This window comes from Apium graveolens, chromosome 3 (genome assembly GCF_009905375.1).
Source record: "Apium graveolens cultivar Ventura chromosome 3, ASM990537v1, whole genome shotgun sequence".
Lineage (NCBI taxonomy): Eukaryota > Viridiplantae > Streptophyta > Magnoliopsida > Apiales > Apiaceae > Apium > Apium graveolens.
The window spans coordinates 134585339-134609270 of NC_133649.1; the positions used below are offsets into that span (position 1 = coordinate 134585339).

The 23932-nt window shown below is 36.1% G+C and overlaps 1 non-coding gene across 1 annotated transcript; it reads left to right on the top strand.

The window, feature by feature from the left end:
* Positions 1–19784: 19784 nt before the first annotated feature.
* On the top strand, positions 19785–19891 carry LOC141715513 (small nucleolar RNA R71). The gene has a single exon (XR_012572272.1). It is a non-coding gene; the product is annotated as a small nucleolar RNA R71 (small nucleolar RNA).
* The last annotated feature ends 4041 nt before the right edge of the window (positions 19892–23932 follow it).

Below are 23932 nucleotides of genomic sequence, written 5' to 3' on the forward strand. Positions count from 1 at the left end.
ACTACAAGAAGGCTGACAACCTTTAGTAGTGTCTTAATTTGGGCACGCAACACCAAGTTCATTTGATCATTTTGATCTCTCAGTTATTCTTTTATTTCAACAATACTTTTTCTCAAATTCAAATTTTGGTCTCGTTATGGTATCAAATTCTTTTCTTTTTGAAATTTCATGATTTTATCATTCCAAATATTCGAAGGTATGCCAATCAAGTTAAGCTGAGTATCCTGGTCAAGTCAAAGTAAGGCGATGTGGTGGAATTACGAAGGACGACAGTGGAGTGTAATGTGATTAAACTACCAGTGGCATATAACGAAGTCAATCCATTTCTTTATTTCTCTCTCTAACTCTCTTTATTTTCTTTCTCTTTATCTTTATCTCTATTCTTCATTCTCGCAATCAGTAAAAGTGATTATATTGAGAAATTGGTCAACGGATATGTGGAAGGAACAATAGTGCGAAGTGAAGCACACATGATAACTGTGGGGTATAAGGAATTGCAATGTTATTAGAAATTTTGAGAAAAATTGTGTATGCAAGATTGGGAAGTTGGCTAGAAGACCCTTAGTGCTTTCTTCTGCTGATTCGGAATCCTTATAAGGGGGGTAGATTGTAATATCCCATATTTTCAAATATTATTATTATAATAATTTGGAATTATTTATGTGATTTTATGTAATTGGAGTTGATGTTTTGGATGTTTATATTTGATATTCCTCGAGTGTTCTAATTTTTATATGTGCAGAATAAAATATAGATAATTGTGATATTTTTCTGGTAATTTTTGGAGTGTTATATGATTATATAATAATTTATTAATTATTAATTATTTCCTGAATAATTACAAAATTAGTTTATAAAGCCGGGAATCGTCCGATTTCAACCGTTTTTACGTTTTTCCAACCCAAAACTCTTACGAAAACTCCTTCCTAACCTAATCTGGTAATTCCGGACATTTTCCGTGTTTTAACTTTTTCGATCCGGATTACGGTTTGACCTGTGCGCGGTCCGACGCATGATTTTCGATACAATAACCATTTCGATAAATCAAAAAAACCCGTACTCTCGAGAGACGGGATATTTTTACATTATTTTCGTATATGGTGTTTTATGAAAAGCTCGGTTTTGATAATTTTCCAATTTTGATATTAAATTGTATCATTTTTATAGTTACTTAGCGGCTAAGTAATCTATTTTGGACCGTTTTGTAGTTACTTATCGGCTAAGCAACTAATTTATCGATCCAAAATGATCCAGAACGAACCAATATTCCGTAAATATAAATAGCCTATTTCTTATTTCATTTATTTCATTTATTCATTTGCAACCAGTAAAAAATGCCGTAAATACAGAGAAAAACCCTAGAAACCGATAAGCACCTGAGAATCAATCGTACGAACGAAGGCATTATCGAACTCTGATTCGGGCGTGCAACATATCAAAACGAAGCTCTAGAAATCTTCTTTCTGAATAAAACATCAGTTTTTGCCCAAAAATCAAGGTATTTTTCTGATTTAATTATTTTAATTCGAATTGAATATGGATTAAAATATGAATTTTTGTTCTTGATATTGTTGATGTGATTTGATGCTAGAATCATGTAGATAATTTCTTCCTGGTCTTTTTTGGTATATTATATGATGAATTTGGAGTTCAATAACATGGTTAAATTTGGGATTGATTTTCGGATTATGAAATTAGGGTTTTAATACTTTGAATGTTCTTGATTCAAATTTGAGGTTTTGCTTTCTGTGGATTCTGGATTGATTTTGGATATGCTGTTAGATTATATGTATCTTTAGCTACAGTTTCGTGTATAAAGCCTTGAGTTTGGTTGAGAAATCATGATTTTCAAAGCTGGCCGGAAAAAAAGCTCGGTTAGCTGGTAAAAATGGCGATATTGTCGGAAAGATCGAGTGATGGTTTGGTTGTTATTCTGGTTGATAAAATATTGATTCGGAGCAGCTTGTAATCGTAATGGGAGCAAAAATTCATAAACACGAAGCCTTAACAACCCTCGCCGGAGCTCCACCGGAATCGGACTCTTCGACGGATTCTGGGAAAGCTCCGGCCTGTTCTTGGTCATTCATACTGACCCGTTTTTTCCCCCAACCCGACTTCGACCCGGTTGCGACCCGGGTTCGATCTTCCTAAACCCTAGCCCCAATTTCAAATATGTTTTTGCAGATTTTCCTTTTAAATCAAAATTCAGTTTTTAATTTCTAAAAATTCATTTTTATTTTGAAAATAATAATTTTAATTCTGAAAATTTATTTTAATTCAAAAATAAATCCAAATTATTTAGTTAATTAATTTTAGTTGATAATTAATTATTTAATTAGTCAATTAATTTAAATTTAAATTGATTTATTAATTTAATTAGTTATTAATTAATTTTAATTGATTATTTAATTAGATTTAATTATTTATTATTGATTTAAAAATTTCAAAAAATAGTTTCGTACTTTAAAATATTATTTTAAATTATTTTCCAGGCTCGATAATTCTTATAAAATTATTTTCGGGTGTTCGAGCCCTATTATTTAATTATAAAATGATTCGGAGACCCGTTTTAATTCCGAAAAATGTTCAAAAATTCATAATAAATCAAACGTTCGTTCGTTTAATACGAAACGAACACCTCTAGACTCAGAAAAATATTCGCTTTCAATAAAAATACTTTTGAGACCCAAATCCTTTTGTTTTGAAAGGTCGCTTATTTTACAAGTCATTCTGAGTCAATTATTGATTGATAAATCATATCTTTGACCTGATTTGAGTTTTAAACACACCCAGTCGACCCTTTTGACGAACTGAGGCATGTGTTATATGAATTATGTGATACGTGAATTACGTGTTTACATGCTATATGAATTATGTGCGTACGTGGGTCAAGAGTCTGGTGTTTGACTGTTTCCTTTATGTGTGGACTATCGTATGGGTAGACATTAGGGTTTTGACGCGCAGTTCGTCGAGTTATAATCGTTTAGACGATTAACGCTATATCTTTTAATTATAAATGCGGATCGTTCGAGTGATCAGGATAAGGTGTTGGATAAAGAATGAAATGGAATGGTATTGGATATTGGGCTTCTAGCAATCGCAGGAGCAGCAGATCAGTGAAGTATTGAAAAGAAAGATGGTGATATTTTAAGACAGAATGTCAGAATAGACGCGTCTTTACGAGTGTGACTAACTACTAAAACCCAAAGGCAAGTATCCCTATCATCACTTATTGTTCAAGTGATATATATTTTTAATCTTCTTATGCAAGTATTGCTTTCCCTATTCTCAGTTCGGAATAGGTAAATGTTTTACATATGGCTGAATTAAATGATTCTGGTTATGCAAGTATTCTTCTGCTATTCTAAGTTCAGAATAGCTAAGTGATTTTACTTATCAAATTATTGGATTTATAAATGTTTTGGATTTTGAGAAAGATGATTTTGTTGCGAGAATTCCTGCCCAAGTGAATTGGGGAATAAAATTATTTAGGATGTCGATTGATTCGCCTCCTTTTTCAATAAAAAGGTTTTAAGATTGGAATGGTTATTGGTTACTGGTTACAGCGTAGGTGATCGAGATATCGGTCCAGCTGTAATATCTTTCAAGGCTAGTTATGCCTTTCTTTCGCCCTATAGGTACCGTATGTTTTCGGGATACGAGTAGTACCTATACTTATGGTATGGCTGCGGGATATCGGTGTTGTTTCACGACTGATCATCGGAAACAACATGAAATATAATTGGTTCCAATCTAAATTGATATCTAAGTTTCTTTATTGTTTTGATAATCATAGAATAAATGATTTATCAACTGTTTCTGTTTTGGAATAATGGTAAAATGCAGTTTTGATACAGATTCTTATTTATGTTGATACTTACGTTGTTGTTAAATATCAAAGGTGGTATTAGTATAGATGATTGATGTTGACTTCAGTATGGGTGTTATGAGCATCAAAGTTCGTATTGATATCTAATTTGATATGACAGCAAAATAAGTATTAATTTCAAGAGTTCTATTTTGAGTAAAGTTTATAATTCAATCCATAATCATTGTTTCTTGTTATTGTGGTTTACGATATTTCCGTAAACACTGTTTTACGAGTTTTATTCTCGTCAAGATTCAAAGTATTGCTGAAGCATTTCGCTCAACAATATCAAAATGGCTTTGAATACAATTAAGGAATCAATTCTGGGATTCCTCAACTAAAATTTTATGATTCGACAATTATAATTTTAAATGTTCTACTCTAATGCAGATGTCGGTTTTATATCAAAACGACCCTATATTCGCTGTAATGATCTTGCTGAGCATTTTTTTCGCTCATACTTGCCTGTTTTCAAATTTAACCTCCAGTGAGGATTAACTTGCGCTGTTTAGCTGCGAAATTCGAGGAAGCAAAGAAAAAGATCTTGGAAGGTGGTTGGTCCAGGGTTTGCGGGCTAATGTAAGTTTTATTGTGTAAAGTTGTTTATATTATATTATATTATAGTTGTATATTTTAATTGGGCCTAGTATACTTCTTTTCAAAGTTATGGTACGGGTTTAGCTTTGAGATTGAGAATTGTTGAAAAGAGTTTCAAAAGAAAGTGAAAATTTTATTTGTGGAATTTGGATATCTTGTTTCTAGAACTATAACCTTAAAAGATCTTGGATTAGTTTGGGGTCATTTTTTCTAAATATCTTCCGCTGGCATTTCTTTATTAATTAAACAGGTTAATTTGGATTGAAGTTTTATAGTGACGACCAAATCCTCTGACCCCGGATTTGGGGGCGTTACAGGTTGGTATCAGAGCTGAGGTTATAGTAAACTAGAAATGAGAGTGAGTAGGAGTGTGTATATCTATGTGAGGACGTTTGAGCTCATATCGAGTTCCTGTTGGACTATTGGATATAGTACCAACGAGTAAGTTAAGATAGGCGCATTCGTTTGAGATGGTTGTGTTGAGATGGTTGGAACTCCGAGAAGCTGCAAACATCTATTGTGGAATCTTTCGAGGCTACTATGATTTGACGATGATGAAGATTATCGATATCCTTGGAACATGAAGAAGCGTCTAGAATCAGATGGCGAGTCAACTGGAGAGTTCAAATTGGAGATAAATATTAAGACCTTGGCAATACCTTCTCTTTCTATAAATTCTTTTATCATCTCTCAAAAAGAAGTATAAGTTAGAGGATATATTCCCTAACACCCCTTTATTCAATTTGTGCCAGAATTTTGTTCTCCGGATTTCATTTCCTTCAGAAATATCAGCTTTGAAATCTTTTTAGTTTTATTCATTTAATTTTGGATTTCTTTGATATTCTTTTATTCTAACTGAGATGAACAACCCTAACTATAGGGGACACAAGGTATACCTGTCTGTGTGATAGGAGTCGGATGGGACGCCATCACTTGTGTGTGTTGTGACTACAAGAAGGCTAACAACCTTTAGTAGTGTCATAATTTGGGCACGCAACACCAAGTTCGTTTGATCATATTAATCTCTCAGTTATTCTTTTATTTCAATAATACTTTTTCTTAAATTCAAATTTTGGTCTCGTTATGGTATCAAATTCTTTTCTTTTTGAAATTTCATGATTTTATCATTCCAAATATTCGAAGGTATGCCAATCAAGTTAAGCTGAGTATCCTGGTCAAGTCAAAGTAAGGCGATGTGGTGGAATTACGAAGGACGACAGTGGAGTGTAATGCGATTAAACTACCAGTGGCATATAACGAAGTCAATCCATTTCTTTATTTCTCTCTCTATCTCTCTTTCTTTTCTTTCTCTTTATCTTTCTCTCTATTCTTCTTTCTCGCAATCAGTAAAAGTGATTATATTAACGAATTGGTCAAAGGATATGTGGAAGGAACAATAGTGCGGAGTGAAGCTCACGTGATAATTGTGGGATATAAGGAATTGCAGTGTTATTAGAAATTTTGAGAAAAATTGCGTATGCAAGATTGGGAAGTTGGCTAGAAGACCCTTAGTGCTTTCTTCTGCTGATTTCGAGGACGGAATCCATATAAGGGGGTAGATTGTAATATCCCATATTTTCAATTATTATTATTATTATTATTTGGAATTTTTTAGGTGATTTTATGTAATTGGAGTTGATGTTTTGGATGTTTATATGTGATATTACCCGAGTGTTCTAATTTTTATATGTGCAGAATAAAATATAGATAATTGTGATATTTTTCTGGTAATTTTTGGAGTGTTATATGATTTTATAATGATTTATGAATTATTAATTATTTTCTGAATAATTACAAAATTATTTTATAAAGTCGGGAATCGTCCGACTTCAACCGTTTTTACGTTTTTACAACCCGAAACTCTTCCGAAAACTCCTTCCTAACCTAATCTGGTAATTCCGGACATTTTCCGTGTTTTAACTTTTTCGATCCGGATTACGGTTTGACTCGTGCGCGGCACGGCGCAAGATTTTCGATAAGATAACCATTTGGATAAATCAACAAAACCCGTATTCTCGAGAGACGGGATATTTTTACATTATTTTCGTATATGGTGTTTTATGAAATGCTTGGTTTTGATAATTATCCAATTTTGATATTAAATTGTATCGTTTTTATAGTTACTTAGCGGCTAAGTAATCTATTTTGGACCGTTTTGTAGTTACTTATCGGCTAAGCAACTAATTTATCGATCCAAAACGATCCTGAACGAACCTATATTCCGTAAATATAAATAGCCTATTTCTTATTTCATTTATTTCGTTTATTCATTTGCAGCCAGTAAAAAATGCCGTAAATACGAATAAAAACCCTAGAAACCGATACGCACCTGAGAATCAATCGTACGAACGAAGGCGTTATCGAACTCCGATTCGGGCGTGCAGCATATCAAAACGAAGCTCTCGAAATCTTCTTTTTGAATCAAACATCAGTTTTGCCCAGAAATCAAGGTATTTTTCTGATTTATTTATTTTAATTCAAATTAAATATGGATTAAAATATGAATGTTTGTTCTTGATGTTATTGATGTGATTTGATGCTAGAATCATGTAGATAATTTCTTCCTGGTCTTTTTGGTATTTTATATGATGAATTTGGAGTTCAATAACATGGTTAAATTTGAGTTTTATTTTCGGATTATGAAATAGGGTTTTAATACTTTGAATGTTCTTGATTCGAATTTGGGGTTTTGCTTTCTGTGGATTCTAGATTGATTTCGGATACGCTGTTAGATTATATGTATCTTTAGCTACAGTTTCGTGTATAAAGCCTTGAGTTTGGTTGAGAAATCATGATTTTCGAAGCTGGCCGGAAAAAAAGCTCGGTTAGCCGGTAAAAATGGCGATTTTGCCGGAAAGATCGAGTGATGGTTTAGTTGTTATTCTGGTTGATAAAATATTGATTCGAAGCTGCTTGTAATCGATATGAGAGCAAAAATTCATAAACGCGAAGCCCTAACAGCCCTCGCCGGAGCTCCACCGGAATCGGACTCTTCGCCGGATTCTGGGAAAGCTCCGGCCTGTTCTTGGTCATTCATACCGACCCGTTTTTTTCCCCCAGCCCGACTTCAACCCGGTTGCGACCCGGGTTTGATCTTCCTAAACCCTAGCCCCAATTTCAAATCTATTTTTGCAGATTTTCCTTTTAAGTCAAAATTCAGTTTTTAATTTCTAAAAATTCATTTTTATTTTGAAAATCATTATTTTAATTCTGAAAATTTATTTTAATTCAAAAATAAATCCAAATTATTTAGTTAATTAATTTTAGTTGATAATTAATTATTTAATTAGTCAATTAATTTAAATATTAATTGATTAATTAATTTAATTAGTTATTAATTAATTTTAATTGATTATTTAATTAGATTTAATTATTTATTATTGATTTAAAAATTCCGAAAAATAGTTTCGAGCTTTAAAGTATTATTTTAAATTATTTTCCAGTATCAATAATTCTTATAAAATTATTTTCCGGTGTTTGAGCCCTATTATTTAATTATAAAATGATTCGGAGACCCGTTTTAATTCCAAAAAATGTTCAAAAATTCATAATAAATCAACCGTTCGTCCGTTTAATACGAAACGAACGCCTCTAGACTCAGAAAAATATTCGCTTTCAATAAAAATACTTTCGAGATCCAAATCCTTTTGTTTTGAAAGGTCGCTTGTTTTACAAGTCATTCTGAGTCAATTATTAATTGATAAATCATATCTTTGACCTGATTTGAGTTTTAAACACACCGAGTCGACCCTTTTGATGAACCGAGGCATGTGTTATATGAATTATGTGATACGTGAATTACGTGTTTACATGCTATGTGAATTATGTGCGTAAGTGGGTCAAGAGTCTTGTGTTTGACTGTTTCCTTTATGTGTGAGCTATCGTATGGGTAGACATTAGGGTTTTGACGCGCAGTTCGTCGAGTTATTATCGTTTAAACGATTAAAGCTATATCTTTTAATTATAGATGCGGATCATTCGAGTGATCAGGACAAGATGTTGGATAAAGAATAAAATGGAATGGTATTGGATATTGGTCTTCTAGCAATCGCAGGAGCAGCAGATCGGTGAAGTATTGAAAAGAAAGATGGTGATATTTTAAGACAGAATGTCAGAATAGATGTGTCTTTGCGAGTGTGAATAACTACTAAAACCCAAAGGCAAGTATCCCTATCATCACTTATTGTTCAAGTGATATTTATTTTAAATCTTCTTATGCAAGTATTGCTTTCCCTATTCTCAGTTCGGAATAGATAAATGTTTTTCATATCGCTGAATTAAATGATTCTGTTTATGCAAGTATTCTTCTGCTATTCTATGTTCAGAATAGCTAAGTGATTTTACTTATCAAATTACTGGATTTATAAATGTTTTGGATTTTGAGAAAGATGATTTTGTTGCGAGAATTCCTGCGCAAGTGAATGGGGGAATAAAATTATTTAGGTTGTCGATTGATTCGGCTCCTTTTTCAATAAAAAGGTTTTAAGATTGGAATGGTTATTGGTTACTGGTTACAGCGTAGGTGATCGAGATATCGGTCCTGCTGTAATATCTTTCAAGGCTAGTTTTACCTTTCTGTCGCCCTATAGGTACCGTATGTCTTCAGGATACGGGAAGTACCTATACTTACGGTATGGTTGCGGGATACCGGTATTGTTTCGTGACTGATCATCGGAAACAGCATGAAATATAATTGGTTCCAATCTAAATTGATATCTGAATTTCTTTATTGTTTTGATAATCATAGAATAAATGATTTATCAACTGTTTCTGTTTTGGAATAATGGTGAAATGCAGTTTTGATTCAGATTCTGATTTATGCTGCTACTTACGTTGTTGTTAAATATCAAAGGTGGTATTAGTATAGATGATTGATATTAACTTCAGTATGGGTGTTGTGAGCATCAAAGTTCGTATTGATATCTAATTTGATATGACAGCAAAATAAGTATTAATTTCAAGAGTTCAATTTTGAGTAAAGTTTATAATTCAATCCATAATCATTTTTTCTTGTTATTGTGGTTTACGATATTTCCGTAAACACTATTTTACGATTTTTATTCTCGTCAAGATTCAAAGTATTGCTGAAGCATTTCGCTCAAAAATATCAAAATGGCTTTGAATACAATTAAGGAATCAATTCTGGGATTCCTCAACTAAAATTTTATGATTCAGCAATTATAATTTTAAATGTTCTGCTCTAATGCAGATGTCGATTTTATATCAAAACGACCCTATATTCGCTATAATGATCTTGCTGAGCATTTCTTTCGCTCATACTTGCCTTCTTTCAAATTTAACCTCCAGTGAGGATTAGCTTGCGCTGTTTAGCTGCGAAATTCGAGGAAGCAAAGAAAAAGCTCTTGGAAGGTGGTTGGTCCAGGATTTGCGGGCTAGTATAAGTTTTATTGTATAAAGTTGTTTATATTATATTATATTATAGTTGTATATTTTAATTGGGCCTATTATACTTCTTTTCGAAGTTATACTAGGGGTTTTAGCTTTGAGATTGAGAATTGTTGAAAAGAGTTTCAAAAGAAAGTGAAAAATTTATTTGTGGAATTTGGATATCTTGTTTCTAGAACTGTAACCTTAAAAGATCTTGGATTAGTTTGGGGTCATTTTTGCTAAATATCTTTCGCTGGCATTTGTTTATTAATTAAACAGGTTAATTTGGATTGAAGTTTTATAGTGACGACCAAATACTCTGACCCCGAATTTGGGGGCGTTACATGTTCGATAAAAGATAAGTAGTACACACAACAATATAAAGTGAGCACCATCTTTAACATAGGATATAAAAAACATTAAGAAAGACTTAACAGTATCATATTTACTAAAAATTTAACATTTATGTGAAGTTTTCTTCCTGCAAGGTCCTTGGAACAATACTAATTCATAAATAACACTTATCCTAGAAAGTGATTGTGACCTTTGTTGATAACTGTAAAAAGTGTCTCAGATCGGCGAACATAGCTTCTGAGCCTGCCTAATTGTTGTGATATGTAATAATCCATGTAAATAAATAGTTCATTGATATAATAGTAAATATAAATTCAATACACCCCAGGTAATAAACTTGCCTATTATGCATAGCAAGATCCCTCCCAAGGACATCCAATCTCTTTTTTATCTTTTTTTTTCTAAAAATTATACATCATGAGGATAATACTGGCAGATGTTATATAAAATGATGGCACTGATGGTGAAAAGCCATTGTATGACAAAATGTGCAAATAGGAAAGGTCCCACGGTTGAGAAATATCTATCCAAAGCTTCAGGCAGGCACATACCCCATAGTATTATGTTAGGACGAAAACATGTGCTACTAATACACGCAAGTATACGCGTTCGCAAGTAATATATAATACTTTATAGTTCGTTCCCACGGAGACTCAGACTAATTATGTTCAACTAACACTCACTCACCAATGTATGATTACCTCTCAATATTAAGACAATAACACTTAGATTTGATTAACTAATTATTAACTACAATTAACTACGAGAATTAAACACTTAATTAACACTTGAATTAACAATATTAAAACACACATGAGATCACAACTTCATTACTACTTCTTTCAATAGTAATTGTTATTACCCTTAGCATGCAACAGTGATGATATTAATCGAACAACACGAAACTGATAAAAGCCAACTTTCATTGTACTAATACCATTCTACTAAGCATCCACAATTAAGATAGAAGTTGAATAGGCATCAATTATGCTGAGTCCCTCTATGTCTACAGAAATTGACAACATAACGATTTAAGCACAAGTTATTGCTTTTGATTATACCGGGCAAGTAAAAACGGTTAGAGTTACCCACTAATCATGCATACACATACATGAACCGATGCTAGCATGGCAAGTTCTAAATCTCAAGATCCACCGTCGCTTCACAAGAGATTAACACCATATCTTATATGTTCGCGACACACATAAGATGAATAAGCACAACCAATACTAGATATCATACAATCATCACACACTAAGGTATTAAACAACTAACTAAAGAATTCCATAGTAAATCTGTTACGACCCCATGATCACGATTAGCCCATGATAGCACTCATCGTCATCATGGATTCATATGAAAACATGATAATAACACACGAGAATAATAACTAAAACTACTTATATTAAACCAGAGTACATCACAAGAGTAAATAGGTTCAAAGTAAAGAAAACTAGCATCCAACGTTACAACGAAATAAAGAATCACAAGAAAATATGCTTCCTCTTCGTTGCGGTGTGCTAAAACGGTCTTCTTCCTTATCTCCTCTCTCCTTGATTAATACTGCGATCTAACCTATGTGAAACGTCTCAAAAACTACTTTTATAGTAGTCCCATAAAACCCAGCTAACTCAGAAGTTGGAAGTTAAACAGAACCAGGAGTCCAAAATAATTATTCTAAAATTCCGTCCCTGAGCGGCCGCTCAGCATTCCTGAGCGGGCGCTTAGCTTCCTGAGCGGTCGCTCAGCAGAGCTGAGCGGGCGCTCAGACCCCTTCTGGAAAATGCTCTGTTTCTGCTCCAAATCTTTGCTACATTCTGCTCCTATCTTTCTACTTGCAATGCCAAGCACATGCCAAGGCTTATTCTTGATGAAATCTCTCCAGAAATGCAATTAATACCCTGAAATGCACAAACACTAGAAAAACACATCAAATAAACAAAATACTTGATTTCAAGACATCAATTCAAGCCATTATAAGACGTTCTAAGTGATGTAAAATGCCACTTATCACACCCCCAAACTTAAATCGATGCTTGTCCTCAAGCGTCACAGACTCAAAAACAAAACAAAAACATGCATGGATGCAATCTATATGAAATACAGTGATCCCGCTTACTACGACCAAACCAACCAACTTACGACATCTCAACAAATGCAATTAGGCGAATAAAGATCAATCAAATCATGCAAACTAACATACAGCCGGAAACGTGGTGTGTGCAGATGCTTAACAGATATGCTTCGAAACTAGATCAATTATCATAACTCGACTATCCTCAAGGTAATCAAATGATTATACGAAGAATAAAATTCTAGGCACAAAATGACTTATAACACTTCAAGATTTCTGGAGCTTATTACGGAATCATGCTTTTTATTTATCACAACAAACAAATGCCTATTTGACCGTGCAATGAGTGAGGTCCACAAAAGACTTATGCAATGGCATCCATGTAGCGAGCGTTAGGTTAGCGGATCCCATACTATAAAAGCCTTAGGTCACTAGGCACAAAGTCACCTAAGAACTTAATAGCTCGAATACCAAAGAGCCCACTCGTGATTAATTATGCATTAACTCTCTAATAATTTTTTTCTCTTTTCTTTTTTTTCTATTTTTGTTTTCTTCTTTTTTTTCAAAATTTCTGAGCAAGTGCGTTTCGCTCCATCTTGCTCAACCCTAGACTACTCGCATAAAAATACGAGCCGGCTACTAGCCATTTGACGCCTAGCCACAATTAGCAAAGAATTCCACTTTTTACTCCAATTTTTCTTTTCATGCCTTTTATCACTAAAAACCTATTATAAGTTCTAAGCATAATCAATAGATTAACCTTGAAAACCATCAAACCATAACAACAATCTAGTCCTTAAGCATTCTCTAAGATTTAGTGAAATTACAAGTGTTTCTAGCATGCATGTCAACCTACAAGACTCAACATCACTTTAACGCTATCACTACACTCGCATCAACATCACAAATCAATTGGCAAAGCAACGCAAAAGGGATCATGGTATATGCATGAGCTACATGACATGATAAATAAAGCTATAAATACAAAAAACTATATGGCAAAAATATACAAATATATGAACTAAACTATCATAAATATGCAACTATATGACACGCACACAAAATATTCCTTAACTACCACCCCCAAACTTAAAATCTTCACTGTCCCCAGCGAAGGTAGTAGAAAGGAACACAGGGTATACCTACTCGGAGAGATCATCATCATCATCACCCTCAGAGGGTGGGGTATCAGGAGGCGGATATGCAGAGTCCTCACCAAAAACTGGCCACTGAATGTCAGCTCCAAGGCCTCTAAAAGCAGTCCCAAGTGCAAGGGTGAGCTCCTGAGCAAACCTGCTCTGCGTCTCGTACATAGCATCCATCCTCCTCGACAGCCTCATATACTGGGCATCAGCCATCCCAGCACCCTCCTGAGCTCTAGAAGAACCAGCCTCATCACGCCCTGGTCTCGCCATGGTAGCACCACGTGCTGGACGCCCTCCTGGAAGACGATAACCCAGCCCATGCTCCTTGGGCTCTCCACCAGTCCACTCCTGCATCACATTCAGAGTCCCGGAGTCAATAGGAGCGGCCACTGAACTCCCACTGCTCGGCAAAGCTTTGTAACCGTGGATGTATAAGGGAGGTTCATGTGCTTAGCTCCCCTCAAAAACTTCAGAATCCCTTGGTAGATGAATTCACCAAGGTCCACATAGTACTCCTCATTCAAAATACCCCATAACAACTGTGCTCGCTCAATTATGACCTCATGTGCATGCGAAGTGGGAAGAATATTAGCACAAATAAAGGCATTCCATGCACGGGCATACCTATTCATCGCAATCGCCGGAAAATGGCGATACTCATTAGTTCCAGTCTTGAAGGTCCAAACTGTGCCCGGCCTACAGAGAGTAGCACAAATCAAATCCAAGTCAAAATCCTCAACAGTCTTCTCATTCCAATTCTCCTCCGTGGGCTTCCTCTTTCGCTGCCCAATCACACGGCGAATCGCCTCAGGGTGATAATCCACCGTCATCCCCCGCATAATAGAAAACCCATTCTTTTCAGCTTTTGCATTTGCATAGAACTCGCGAACAATGCTCATCGGAACTGCCTCAGGTGACTCACAAAAAGCAATCCAACCCTTCTTAGAAATCATTGGCAACAACTCACCATCCCTCCCCGATGGTAAGAATCCCCTCTACTTTAAAATCGGCTTACCCAGAAGCCTAGTATACTCCTCCTCAGCAGCCCTATCAAACAAACGAGGCCTCGCAGTAGTACCCCTCGAAGAATCAGCAGTAGGAACAGTGTTGCTGCTATCAATAGTCCTGGATCTCTTGGGTGCCATCGAAACTGAGAAAAAATGTTTAAGATTTGTGTTTTTGAATATGGGAGAGAGTTTAAGGTTTAAAAGTGTATGGGGGAGTATATGGAATAGTTGTATGTATATATAGGGTAGAGATTAGGGTAAAATTTGATTAGGAGTGGGTTTGAGGGTTAAAAACGTGGGTAATGGGAAGATAATTCGTGGGTAATGGGGCTGTGTTTTATTTTTGGATTTTTCAGATTTTTTTTAGATTTTTATAAGACTTAAAAAAATTCTTCCAGTCGGGCCCTAAGCGGTCGCTCAGCTTGCTGAGCGGTCGCTCAGCAAATCTGAGCGGGCGCTCAGGGGTCTTCTGGAAAAAGAATTTCCTTGCCCTGTTTTTCTGATTTTTTTGTGGTTTTGGATAGGTTACTAACTTCTAAGTGTTCCTGTAACAACAAATCATGGGTTGCCTCCCAAGAAGCGCTTCTTTTTCGTCATTAGCTTGACGTAGCGTACCTTAATCAAGTTGACAATAAAACGGCACTAACCACTTTCCGGTTTGTCGTGTCCCCATAGTAATGCTTCAAACGCTGACCATTAACCTTGAATGCTTGGTTCGGATCATTCTCAAAAATCTCCACCGCTCCATGTGGAAAAACAGTTTTGATAATAAAAGGTCCAGACCACCTTGATTTCAACTTTCCAGGAAAAAGTCGGAGACGAGAGTTGAATAAAAGAACTTGCTGCCCCGGCACAAATGACTTACGGTATAACTTCCTGTCGTGCCACCTTTTCACTTTTTTCTTGTACATTTTGTTATTCTCGTACGCTTGGAGTCGAAATTTATCAAGTTCATTTAGCTGAAGCATTCGCTTCTTTCCAGCTGCATCTAGATCCAGGTTCAACTTTTTCAACGCCCAATAGGCCTTATGCTCAAGCTCCGCATGTAAATGATATCCCTTACCATACACAAGTTGAAACGGGGACATCCCAAGTGGAGTCTTATATGATGTTCTGTAAGCCCAAACAGCTTCATCGAGCTTTAAAGACCAATCATTCCTTGACGGACAAACAACCTTCTCTAAAATGCGCTTGATCTCTCTATTAGACACTTCCGCTTGACCATTCGTTTGCGGATGATAGGCAGTAGCAACACGATGATTCACATTGTAGCGCTGCATCATAGAAGTGAACTTATGGTTGTAGAATTGCGACCCTTCATCACTTATGATTACTCGTGGCATTCCAAACCTTATGAAAATCTGCTTATGAAGAAAATTCAATACTACCTTTGCATCATTCGTCGGTAGAGCTTTGACTTTTACCCATTTTGAGACATAATCGACTGCCAGCAAGATGTACTGATTATTGCATGATGAGACAAATAGCCCCATGAAATCGATTCCCCAAACATCAAAGACCTCGACTTCAAGCATCACATTTAACAGAATCTCATCCTTTCTCGTAAGATTTCCCACTCTTTGGCAACGATCACACCTTAAAACGAACTGATGAGCATCCTTAAACAAAGTAGGCCAGAAAAAACCTGCTTGCAGAATACGAGCTGCCATCTTCTCACCACCATAATGTCCACCATAAACTGTGGAGTGGCAGTCTCGTAATATCCCCTCCGTCTCATAGAATGGGATACATCTTCTGATGATCTGGTCAGCTCCCTGTCTAAACAAATACGGTTCATCCCACATATACCACTTCACCTCATGCAGAAACTTCTTCTTTTGAGTTGTATTCATATTAGGAGGCATTATATTGCTGACAAGATCATTCACAATATCTGCGAACCATGGCTCTTCCTCCTGAACCGCGAACAACTGCTCATCCGGAAAAGATTCGTTGATCAATGTCTTATTATGTGAAGTAGACTCGGGATTCTCCAATCTAGAGAGATGGTCAGCTACTTGATTCTCAGTACCATTTTGATCCTTGATCTCTAACTCAAATTCATGTAGCAAGAGCACCCAATGAATGAGTCTAGGCATTGAATCCTTCTTGGAAACCAAATAGCGAATGGCCGCATTATTAGTGAACACTGTCACCTTTGTCCCAAGCAAATAAGATCGAAATTTTTCGAAACCAAAGACTATAGCCAAGAGCTCCTTCTCAGTAGTGGTGTAGTTCATTTGAGCTCCATTTAAGGTCTTGCTAGCATAGTAGACCACATGAAAGAGATTATTCTTGCGCTGCCCAGGAACTGCGCCCACCGCATAATCACTCGCATCACACATCATCTCAAAAGGCTATGTCCAATCAGGTGCTATAATAACTAGTGCAGTTATCAAACTCTTCTTGAGAGTCTCGAATGCCGTCAAGCATTCATCATCAAATTTGAAAGGCACATCCTTCTCAAGCAAGTTGCACAACGGCTTAGATATCTTCGAAAAGTCCTTGATGAAACGCCGATAAAAACCCGCATAACCAAGAAGACTATGGATTCCTTTCACAGATATAGGTGGTGGAAGATTTTCAATGACTCCCACCTTGGCTTTGTCCACCTCAAGACCCTTGCTAGAGACCTTATTCCCAAGCATAATGCCTTCACGCACCATAAAGTGACATTTTTCCCAATTGAGCACTAAATTAGTATCCACACACCTTTTGAGCACCGCACGAAGATTATTCAAACATTCATCATGCGAATGTCCAAAGACGGAGAAGTCATCCATGAACACCTCGACATTATTTCCAATCATATCAGAGAATATAGCCATCATACATCTCTGAAAAGTGGTCGGTATACCACATAAGCCAAACAAAACTCTACGAAAAGCAAATGTGCCAAATGGACAAGTGAAGGTAGTCTTTTCTTGATCCTTTGGTGCAATACATATCTGATTATACCCCGAATAACCATCCAGAAGACAATAATACTCATGACTGGCCAACCTGTCAAGCATCTGATCAAAATGGAAGAGGGAAGTGATCCTTTCTTGTGGCCTTGTTCAACTTTCTGTAGTCCATGCATACTCTCCATCCTGTGACTGTTCAAGTGAGGATGAGCTCGTTCTTCTCATTTGCTACCACAGTAATACCTCCTTTCTTAGGAACACATTGCACGGGGCACCCAAGAACTGTCAGAAATAGGATAAATGATTCCTGCATCCAGCCACTTCATAATTTCTTTCTTCACCACTTCTTTCATGATAGGATTAAGTCTTCGTTGTTGCTCAACAGTCGACTTACTACCTTCCTCTAGCAGAATTTTATGCATGCAGTACGAATGGCTGATCCCCTTGATGTCTGCTATAGTCCATCCGATAGCCGATTTGAATTCTCTCAAGATCCTTAAGAGCTTGTCCTCCTCACTACCTGAAAGGTCAGATACAATAATAACAGGTAAAGTAGATGCATCACCTAAAAAATCATACCTCAAGTATTTAGGAAATGGTTTAAGCTCCAAGGTAGGTGCTTCCTCAATAGATGGTTTGAGCTTTCCTTCAGCATTTTTGAGGTCAGAAGTACCAAGAGATTCAAATGGCATGTCTAGCTTTCGCCTCCAAGGAGAAGCATTTAGATATTGTAGTTGCTCATTGCCATCCTCATCATCACTATCAAAATCCCCCACTAAAGTTTTCTCTAATGCATCAGTCATTAGCATATGATCAAGTTCTGAAGTAACCGCAGAATCAATCAAATCCACCTTTAAGCACTCATCATCTTCTGTAGGGAATTTCATTGCTTTGAATACATTGAACGTCACATCCTGATCCTGCAACCTCATAATAAGTTCACATTTTTGCACATCTATCAAGGTACGGCCTGTAGCCAAGAAAGGTCTCCCCAAGATTATGGGAATCTTCTTATCTTCCTCGAAATCCAGAATAACAAAGTCTGCAGGAAAGAAGAGCTTATCCACCTTTACTAGCACATCCTCCACTATGCCTCGTGGGTATGTAATAGAACGATCAGCCAATTGTAGAGACATGTAGGTGGGCTTTGGATCAGGTAAAATCAACTTTTTGAAGATCGACAACGGCATCAGATTGATGCTTGCTCCCAAATCCCACAAGCACTTGTCAAAAGATAACTTGCCAATGGTGCAAGGAATGGTGAAGCTACCTGGATCTTTAAGCTTTGGAGGTAACTTTTGTTGCAGCATAACACTGTATTCTTCCGTTAAAGCAACGGTCTCAAGCTCATCCAGTTTCACCTTCCTTGAAAGAATACTCTTCATAAATTTCGCATAACTAGGCATTTGCTCCAGAGCCTCAGCGAAAGGTATATTGATGTGAAGTTTCTTGAACATCTTCAGAAACTTACCAAACTGCTTATCCAGCTTTTGTTATTGCAATCTCTTAGGGAAAGGTGGTGGAGGATAGAGCTGTTTCTCCTCTGTATTACCCTGAGGCAGAGTGTGTTCCACAGTAGTCTTCCTTGGTTCCACCGCTTTCTCCCGTTGCTTAGGTTCTTCATCACCAACTTTAGCTTCTCCGTCTTTTACTTTTTCAGCATCGACAACTTTTCCAGACCTTATGGTGATAGCCTTGACTTGCTCTTTAGCTTCCTTCCTGCCTGGCACTTCAGTATCACTGGAAAGTGTGCCAGGTTGACGAATGAGCACTGTATTGGCTATTTGACCGATTTGATTTTCCAGGGCCTTGATAGAAACCGCCTGACTTTTGCACAACAGCTTAAGTTCCTCAAAATCAGCACTAGAGGGTGGAGCTGCACCTCCTTGTTGAGGATATGATTGCCTTTGAGCATAATGATGTGGTTGCTGGAATCCAGGTGGATTGAATTGTTTACTTATGCCTTGCTGATATGGTTGCTGAATAGCATTCTGATTATTACTCCAGCTGAAATTTGGATGATTTCTGTTGTTAGGATGATAAGTAGCTGGCACAGGCTGCTGCGATCGCTGATAATTGTTGACATGCTGAACAAATTCATTAACAAGAGAACACTTATCCGTAGTATGAGAGCCTGCACAAAGCTCATAGACCATATCTATCTGATTGACTCCATAGGTGGCTGGAGAATCGACCTTCATAGACAGCGCTTGAAGTTGCGCTGCAATAGCTGTAGCTGCATCAACTTCCAGAATACCTGCTACCTTCCCAGGCATCATCCTTTGAGTTGGGTTTTGATTCTCATTTGCAGCCATAGTCTCAATAAGATTATAAGCCTCAGTATATCTTTTGGCCCACAAGGCGCCTCCAGCTGCTGCATCGAGCATGGGCCGAGATTGGGCCCCCAAACCATTATAAAAACCAGTGATCACCATCCAATCAGGCATTCCATGATATGGACACTTTTTCAACATCTCCTTGTAGCGCTCCCAAGCTTCGCACATTGATTCTGTAGGCTGCTGCGCAAATTGAGTAAGAGCACTCCTCATAGCCGCAGTATTCGCCATTGGATAAAACTTCACCAGAAACTTTTGTGCAAGATCTTGCCAAATAGTGATAGACCCGGCTGGTTTAGAATGTAACCAGTCCTTAGCTTTATCCCTCAGGGAGAATGGGAAAAGCCTCAGCTTGATAGCCTCATCAGTCACACCATTATATTTGAAAGTACTACAGATCTCGACAAAATTCCTTATGTGCATGTTGGGGTCTTCAGTCACAGCACCTCCGAAAGAAACGGAATTATGCACCATCTGAATAGTGCCGGCTTGATTTCATAGTTATTGGCCTCAATAGCCGGGTGAATGATGCTAGACTGAATGTCATCAATTTTAGGCCGAGAAAAGTCCATAAGAGCTGGATCTGTCGGAACTATACGATCACCCATGATTACTGGCTCTTTCTGCTCACTTCCTGAATTCGAATCTTCAAAATCTATCTTCTCCGGAATATCAAGAACTTCGTCTATCTCCTCAGCCGTATCTAAAGTCCTCTTGCGAGTACGAGAACGTATTTGCATAAACGCTTGCTAAAGTACCTGAAACACTACCAGAAACAATAAGTAACACGTCTTAATCACTGAGTCCTAATGACCACTGATGGTAAGTACATAAACTAAACAAATACGCCGAGTCCCCGGCAGCGGCGCCAAAAACTTGTTCGGGCGAAAACACGCGCTAATAATACACGCAAGTATACACATTCGCAAGTAATATATAATACTTTATAGTTCGTTCCCATGGAGACTTAGACTAATTATGTTCAACTAACACTCACTCACCAATGTATGATTACTTCTCAATGTTAAGACAATAACACTTAGATTTGATTAACTAATTATTAACTACAATTAACTACGAGAATTAAACACTTAATTAAGACTTGAATTAACAATATTAAAACACACATGAGATCACAACTTCATTACTACATCTTTCAATAGTAATTGTTATTACCCTTAGCATGCAACAGTGATGATATTAATCGAACAACACGAAACTGATAAAAGCCAACTTTCATTGTACTAATACCATTCTACCAAGCATCCACAATTAAGATAGAAGTTGAATAGGCATCAATTATGCTGAGTCCCTATATGTCTACAGAAATTGACAATATAACGATTTAAGCACAAGTTATTCCTTTTGATTACACCGGGCAAGTAAAATGGTTAGAGTTACCCACTAATCATGCATACACATACATGAACCTATGCTAGCATGGCAAGTTCTAAATCTCAAGATCCATCATCGCTTCACAACAGATTAACACCCTATCTTATATATTCACGACGCACATAAGATGAATAAGCACAACTGTAATATCCGGGATATATCGTGTAATTATTTTTGCTATTAAATAATTATTATGTGTGTTCAGTATCTATTCTATGAGTTAATTGTTAAGCGTTATTTGTACTTGGATATTCAAAAATAGTATTAATTGAGTATTTTAATTTTTATATGTCCAAAATAAAACATAGATAATTGTCATATCTTCCTAATTATTTTTATGTTGATTTATGGATTTATAAGGATCATATGAAATTTATAAAATCTTTTTTCGAGTATTTAAAATCTATTTTATAAAAACGGGAACCAACCGACGTCACCCATTGTTACGTTTTTGGAACCCGAAACTCTTCCGAGAACTCCTTCCTAACCTAATTGTAATATTCCGAACATATTCCATGTTTCGACTTTTTCGATCCGGCGTACGGTTTGTCCTGCGCGGGTCCCGGCGCAACATTTTCGATACAATATTCATTTCGGTAAATCAATAAAACCCGTATTTTCGATAAATGGGAGCTTTTTATTAAACTATCCTAATTATCACTTCGTAGTACGTGTAACCAGGCGCTGAGACCAAGACCGCAGTACAAATTGTACTGATTTGGATAATTATCCCGAAAACCGATACCGTTTGGATAAGTTTTTACAAATAAACGTACCGTTTTATATCCGGAATGATCCAATGGCATACTAATTTTCCGTAATTATAAATAGCCTTTTACCGTATTTTATTCCGTATCAAAATCATTTGCAGATAGTTAATTCTATAATTTTCAGAGAAAAACCCTAATTACATAAACTGTTTTAAGAATCAAACAGCAAAACGAAGGCGTTACCGATCTCTGTTTTCAAAGCTTGAGTAACCAAAACGAAGGATTTGAAGTGTTCTATCAGATTCTGAGCTTTGTTTCACTGCAGAATCAAAGGTTTATTTTCTGGAAATTTATTTATTTTTGAATTAAATTTATTAAAAATATGAATTTTTGTTCGGATGATTGTTTGTATGATTTGATGATTATATGTTGTAGAGCTTGTTTTCCTGATGATTTTGGTATATTATACGTCTGATTTGGAGTTCAATAACATGTTCAAATTTGAGTTTGATTTTCGAATTTTAAAATTAGGGTTTATAACCCGTATGAATGTTCTTAATTGAAATTTGGGGGTTTCTTATTCTGGAATAGATTGATGTTGTTGTATAGTGGATTGTATTCTCTGTGAAATTTGCAATCTAGTCGTATAAGTTTCATGAATCACCGATATCTGTAGAGAAGGGAGTTGTATTTTAAATATTTCCGAAGTTCGCCGGAAACTGGCAAACTTCACAGCCAAATTCCGGCCAACTCAGGGATGATTAGAACGATCTGTTGGCTTGGTTGTGTTCCTGGTAAAGTATAGATGTGATCTGGAGGTGTTGGTGGGGTGAGGACGCCGGGAATGTGTTCTCCGGCCACCTCTGTGTTTTTCGGCGACGGGGTGTAAAATTTGCAGTTTGGTCCCTGGACTTTTGGGGACGATACAGTTAGGTCCCTGAAGTTTCCAGACTTTGCAAATTTAGGATTCCTGTTTTAAAAATGTTTAAAAATCATATTTCCTATTTATTTTTATTATAAAAAATCATTTTTAATTTCTGAAAATTCTAAAAATTATTATTTTAATTCCGAAATTTATTTTTAATTCAAAAATAAATCTAAATTGATTAGTTAATTAATTTCAGTTAATTTTAATTGATTAATTGGTCAATTAATTTGAAAATTAATTAATTAATTGATTTAATTAATTATTAATTGATTTTAATTAATTATTTAATTAGATTTAATTATTTAAAAATGATTTAAAAAATTCCGAAAAATAGTTTCGAGCTTTAAAATATTATTCTAAATTATTTCCAAGGCTCGATAATTATTCTAAAATTATTTCGGAGCCAGAATTGGCCAACCGAACCCTGTTTATTAATCCGAAATTGATCCAACGACCCGTTTTAATTCTGAAAAATGTTTTAGAAATCATTTTAAACACCAGAAAGCCTATTTATGACCCGAGACTTCTTTATAAATAATATATCATTGATTACGTGATGTATTATGTGCTATACGTGACTTATTGATTGACTATCGGTCTATATATTCGGTGTTTATTTGATTATTGCATAACTTTCAATCCGTTAATCAGATTTGGGTTAAACGAAGGGTAGATAGAAGTATGTGTTGAATAGAATTCTATGAGTCGATTATTGATAGATGCTTATGATATGTGAGCAGAAGAGGAACGACGTAGGAAAGGGAAACAGGTAGTTGAGAAGTAAGACGATTGTGATTGGAAGCAAGTGCAGTGTAGTAAGCTAATACCAGGCAAGTGTTCTGAACTTTCTCGAGATATTGTAGTACTTGATAGTCTTGTTGATATTGCAAGTGCTTGAAGCACTGAAACCCAAACCCTGATTCCAGTTATTGTTCTTGAGCCATGAACCTTATTCTTTCTATACCATTGATTGTTGTATACCCAAACACGAACCTCAAGTATACGATACTACTCTACAAATACATGCAAACAAAATCCCAAACACTAAACTAAATTACTTGTATACTCAACCATTGCATCCTATGCTTTGAAAGCCCAAATCTTTGAAACCCTGAAATGTTGATTCCTTTGTTATCCAATTCTTTCATTACCCAGCATCCAAGCTTTTAAATTGCCTTATTGATCCTTACAAGGATTAAAACCCTTTCATTGTTAAACACTTAT